General features: G+C 45.2%; 1 protein-coding gene across 1 annotated transcript in view; it reads right to left on the bottom strand.

Annotated features, from left to right (window-relative positions):
* The window catches only part of LOC123135295 (putative receptor-like protein kinase At4g00960), a 6,004-nt gene extending 5,570 nt beyond the window's left edge, over positions 1-434 (bottom strand). Inside the window, exon 1 of the mRNA XM_044554346.1 lies at positions 279-434. The gene's annotated coding sequence lies outside the window, so the exon portion shown is untranslated. The remainder of the gene's footprint in view (positions 1-278) is intronic.
* Positions 435-5,963: the final 5,529 nt, after the last annotated feature.

Here is a 5,963-nt window from a genome sequence, read left to right as displayed (position 1 = left end):
CAAGCCCTGCACCTAGCCACAGAACGAGCCGCCACGGTGCTTGGAATCGCTGCGCCACCAAGCCATCACCAGGAAAAACTAGGCCTCCACAATGAAGGAGGGAGAGGCGCGCTAGGGGAGAGGCACCGCCGCCACCGGCACTGCCCGGGCTTTGCCTGGTAGTGGCCCTTGGCGGCGGCGAGGGGGGGGGGGAGGATGGAGGAGGTGGTGTTCCACAAACATATTCCACTAAGGTTTACTCCTCTATTTTTTAGGGGATTCGTTAGAGTTGGCCTTACCTCGTCAGGGTTACCATTCATCCTCCCAGGTTCACTCAAAATGTGGATTATTTCCGATATAGAAGGTCTATGTCCTGGTTTTTCCTGCATGCACTGTACTGCCATGTCAATGCATCTAGTGACTTGATGGTATTGTACCGATGTTGGTGGCATGTTGAATTAAAGTTAGTAATTTGCCTGCTTGTTGTATGCCCAACAAGTTGGTAGATGTTAAGTATCATAGTAGAGTAAGAGAGCTCATTATATGTGAATAATCACTATATTTATATCTTCTATATAGAAAATTTTGTTTTGTATTTCTCTCTTGGACCAAACGACACACCAGGTTATGTTGCATAGATACTACTTTCCAAACAATACACCCATAAGAGGCCCAGATAGTTCTCTCTTCCATTATCAAAATATATAATTTTTGAGTAGAAACGATGAGCAATTTTAACAAGTAATCTATACAGGGAATGCATAATGTAAAAGAGATTGCAGTGAAGAAGCTTCGTCCCTTGATAGGACTTGACGATAAGGATTTTAAGAATGAATTCCGTAACCTTAGCATGGTCCACCATGAAAATATACTACAGTTAGTTGGCTACTGCTATGAATCACGGTATAACTTTATTGAGTACAATGGAGAACTGAACATGGCTACAATAAAGGAGCGAATTCTTTGCTTTGACTATATGCAGGGTGGAAGCACTAGTAGAAAAGGGGGCAATGGTCCAGGCCGGGTCAGCCCATTAATCCCGGTTCAATCCAGAACCGGGACCAATGGGGGCATTGGACCTGGTTCCTGAGCCCCGGGGGCCGGCCGGGCCATGTGGGCCATTGGTCCCGGTTCGGCTGGACCTATTGGTTTCGGTTGGTGGGACGAACCGGGTCCAATGCGCCTCGCTCCTGGCCCACCACCGTTGGTCCCGGTTGGTGGCCTGAACCGGGACCAAAGGCTGCCCTTTAGTCCTGGTTTGTGGCACGAACCGGGACCAATTAGTTGCCTATATCTACCCCTCGCCGCGAGCAGAGCACTCCCAGTGCTTTGTTATTCGTGGCCGGCGAGGGGAGAGTTTTGTGGTGCTCTAGCTCACCTCCAATGCACACGAGGTGTTCGATGGAATGCCCGAGCCACACTACTTAAGCTTTCTCCTCTCCAAGCTCGACCTCCAACCTCCATTTTCCTCAATATTTGTCTAGGTTTAGCGGTCCGTCACGTCCCGTCCCCGTCTTCACCGCCGTCGATCGCCCGCGCCGATCTCGTCGCCGGCACCACCGTGGTGAGCCTCTTGTTCTTATCTTCTATCTGAAAGGAAAAAAAATCTTACTTGTATATTTATATAGATACTTGTATAATTTTCTTACTTTTATTATTGCATCTTATATAGTGCGATGGTTTTGGTATCCGCCCCCGTCGGCCCTCGTCCTGTCTATGATTCGGATGTGGTATATATTATCTTTTCATAACTATTGGTTCATTTATTGTTTATGACAATTATGCCGACCAACGTGACATAGATTTTATTTATCTAGGAGGTTGTTGAACCGGAAATTCCAACCGACCCTATTGTCGAGAGGTTAAATTTAGTTGAAGAAGAAAACAATTTGTTGAAGGAAAAAATTAGAAAAATTGAGGAGGAGAAGATGATATTGGAGTTGCATGTTGCGGATGTCGTCGATGATCACAAGATCAAGATGGATGCAATGCGCTTGAAGATTAGAAATATTAGAAAATATGCCATTCATACCGAGGCTTGGAATCATTATGCCGTTGGATCAGTTGTTACATTGGTTGCGATTATGATCGCATTTGTTTTCGCATTGAAATGTTTTACATAGTTTCAGTGTATGGTTTAATTAATTTAGATGCTCTGCAGAGCTTTATATTGTTAGATGTACTTTGGTTTTAATGTGATGATGAACTTCTATTAATTTGGTCACTTAATTATCTATTCATGATGTTCTGTAATGATTTTTGACACACTTAATTATATATAATGCACGCAGATGAACCGGCAATGGATGTACGGTTCAAGACACACCTCCGAGTACATTAAGGGCGTGCATGATTTTCTCGAAGTGGCTGAGGAAAACAAGCAGAATGGTTTTATGTGTTGTCCATGCCCTATATGTGGGAATACGAAGTCTTACTCTGACCGGAAAATCCTCCACACCCACCTGCTTTACAAGGGTTTCATGCCACACTATAATGTTTGGACGACGCACGGAGAAATAGGGGTTATGATGGAAGACGGCGAAGAAGAAGAGTACGATGACAACTATGTGCCCCCTGAATACGGTGATGCTACTGAAGATCAAGAGGAACCAGACGATGTGCACGATGATGCTGCAATGGGCGAAGCTGCTGAAGATCAAGAGGAACCAGACGATGTGCCCGATGATGATGATCTCCGCCGGATCATTGTCGGTGCAAGGACGCAATGCGAAAGTCAAAAGGAGAAGCTGAAGTTCGATCGCATGTTAGAGGACCACAAAAAAGGGTTGTACCCCAATTGTGAAGATGGCAACACAAAGCTCGGTACCGTACTGGAATTGCTGCAGTGGAAGGCACAGAATGCTGTGCCTGAAAAAGGATTTGAGAAGCTACTGAAAATATTGAAGAAGAAGCTTCCAAAGGATAACGAATTGCCCGACAGTACATACGCAGCAAAGAAGGTCGTATGCCCTCTAGGATTGGAGGTGCAGAAGATACATGCATGCCCTAATGACTGCATCCTCTTCCGCGGTGCGTACAAGGATCTGAACGTATGCCCGGTATGCGGTGCATTACGGTATAAGATCAGACGAGATGACCCTGGTGATGTTGACGGCGAGCCCCCCAGGAAGAGGGTTCCTGCGAAGGTGATGTGGTATGCTCCTATAATACCACGGTTGAAACGTCTGTTCAGAAACAGATAGCATGCCAAGTTGATGCGATGGCACAGTGAGGACCGTAAGAAAGACGAGAAGTTGAGAGCACCCGCTGACGGGTCGCAGTGGAGAAAAATCGAGAGAAAGTACTGGGATGAGTTTGCAAGTGAGCCAAGAAACGTATGGTTTGCTTTAAGCGCGGATGGCATTAACCCTTTCGGGGAGCAGAGCAGCAATCACAGCACCTGGCCCGTGACTCTATGTATGTATAACCTTCCTCCTTGGATGTGCATGAAGCGGAAGTTCATTATGATGCCAGTTCTCATCCAAGGCCCTAAGCAACCCGGCAACGACATTGATGTGTACCTAAGGCCATTAGTTGAAGAACTTTTACAGCTGTGGAATGGAAACGGTGTACGTACGTGGGATGAGCACAAATAGGAGGAATTTAACCTAAAGGCGTTGCTGTTCGTGACCATCAATGATTGGCCCGCTCTCAGTAACCTTTCAGGACAGACAAACAAGGGATACCACGCATGCACGCACTGTTTACTTGACACCGATAGTATATACCTGGCAAGCTGCAGGAAGAATGTGTACCTGGGCCATCGTCGATTTCTTCCGACCAACCATCAATGTAGAAAGAAAGGCAAGCATTTCAAAGGCGAGGCAGATCACCGGAAGAAGCCCGCCATGCGTACCGGCGATCACGTACTTGCTATGGACAATGATTTACACGTAATATTTGGAAAGGGTCCCGGCGCACTAGCTGTTCCGAGTGACGCTGGGGGACACGCACCCATGTGGAAGAAGAAATCTATATTTTGGGACCTACCCTACTGGAAAGACCTAGAGGTCCGCTCTTTGATCGACGTGATGTACGTGACGAAGAACCTTTGCCTGAATCTGCTAGGCTTCTTGGGCATGGTATGGGAAGACAAAAGATACAGCTGAGGCACGGGAGGACCTACAACGTTTGCACGAAAATGACGGCATGCCTCCAAAGCAGTATGAAGGTCCTGCCAGCTATGCTCTTACCAAAGAAGAGAAGGAAATCTTCTTTGAATGCCTGCTTAGTATGAAGGTCCCGACTGGCTTCTCGTCTAATATAAAAGGAATAATAAATATGGCAGAGAAAAAGTTTCAGAACCTAAAGTCTCATGACTGCCACGTGATTATGACGCAACTGTTTCCGGTTGCATTGAGGGGGCTTCTACCGGAAAACGTCCGATTAGCCATTATGAAGCTATATGCATTCCTCAATGCAATCTCTCTGAAGGTGATCGATCCGGAAATCATACCAAGGCTAAGGAGTGATGTGGTGCAATGTCTTGTCAGTTTCGAGCTGGTGTTCCCACCATCCTTCTTCAATATCATGACGCATGTCCTAGTTCAACTAGTTGACGAGATTGTCATTCTGGGCCCCGTATTTCTACACAATATGTACCCCTTTGAGAGGTTCATGGGAGTCCTAAAGAAATATGTCCGTAACCGCGCTAGGCCAAAAGGAAGCATCTCCATGGGCCATCAAACAGAGGATGGTATCGGATTTTGTGTTGACTTCATTCCTGGCCTTAAGAAGATAGGTCTCCCTAAATCGCAGTATGAGGGGAGACTGACTGGAAAAGGCACGCTTGGAAGGGACTCAGTAATATGCAGGGACGGTTATTCTTGGTCTCAAGCACACTACACAGTTCTACAGAAGTCTATCTTGGTGACCCCGTATGTCGATGAACACAAGAACAGTCTGCGCTCCAAACACCCGGAGCAGTGCGACGACTGGATTACATGTGAACTCATCAGGACTTTCAACAGTTGGTTGGAAGCACGTATCAGCGGTGACAACACTGTTTGTGATGAGCTGTACTTGTTATCCAGGGGACCATCTTTGACTGTATTGATTTGGCAAGGATACGAGATAAACGGGAATACATTTTACACGATTGACCAAGATCAAAAGAGCACCAACGAAAACAGCAGTGTCCTCTTTGATGCAACAACCGAGAGGGGAAAGGACACATATTATGGTTACATAGTGGACATATGGGAACTTGACTACGGACATGATTTTAAGGTCCCTTTGTTTAAGTGTAAATGGGTCAATCTATCAGGAGGCGGGGTACAGGTAGACCCACAGTACGGAATGACAACAGTGGATCTGAAAAATCTTGGGTACACTGACGAACCGTTCGTCCTAGCTAATGATGTGGCACAAGTTATCTATGTGAAAGACATGTCTACCATACCGAGAAAGAGAAAAGATAAGGAAGCGAATACATCATACGATGAGCCAAAGCGCCACATAGTACTTTCAGGAAAAAGGGACATCGTGGGAGTGGAGGACAAGACAGACATGTCTGAAGATTATGAAAAGTTTCATGGAATTCCTCCCTTCAAAGTCAAGGCTGACCCGAGCATCCTGATAAACGATGAAGATTATCCATGGTTACGGCGCAATAAGCAAATGACACAAGCGAAGAAAAAGTGAAGACTTTCTCCCGCAACTATTATGATGATACCATGCCAACTTTGTAACTGACGAGTATGATACCATTGTCCGTTTTGTACATACACATGCTATGTGGGTCAATTTATGATACCATGCCAACTTTCAACTTTTTCAGAGTTCATTTGAAATGCTTTAATGTCTTATGGTTCGGCCCTCGTAATAATTAAAAATAGCAACAATAAGTATTTTGTTGTAAGTAGAAACAAAATAAAATAAATAAAGCAAGAAAGAAAACAAAAAAACAAAAAAAGTGTTTTCAAATTTGAAAACTAATGGCACTAACAGAAAGTTTATAATTTTCCTAAAACTAAAAGCAAAAA

Source organism: Triticum aestivum, chromosome 6B, assembly GCF_018294505.1.
Source record: "Triticum aestivum cultivar Chinese Spring chromosome 6B, IWGSC CS RefSeq v2.1, whole genome shotgun sequence".
In the NCBI taxonomy this organism is placed as follows: domain Eukaryota; kingdom Viridiplantae; phylum Streptophyta; class Magnoliopsida; order Poales; family Poaceae; genus Triticum; species Triticum aestivum.
Note: the sequence above shows the minus strand (reverse complement) of the source record. Positions and strands in the feature narration are given on the sequence as shown.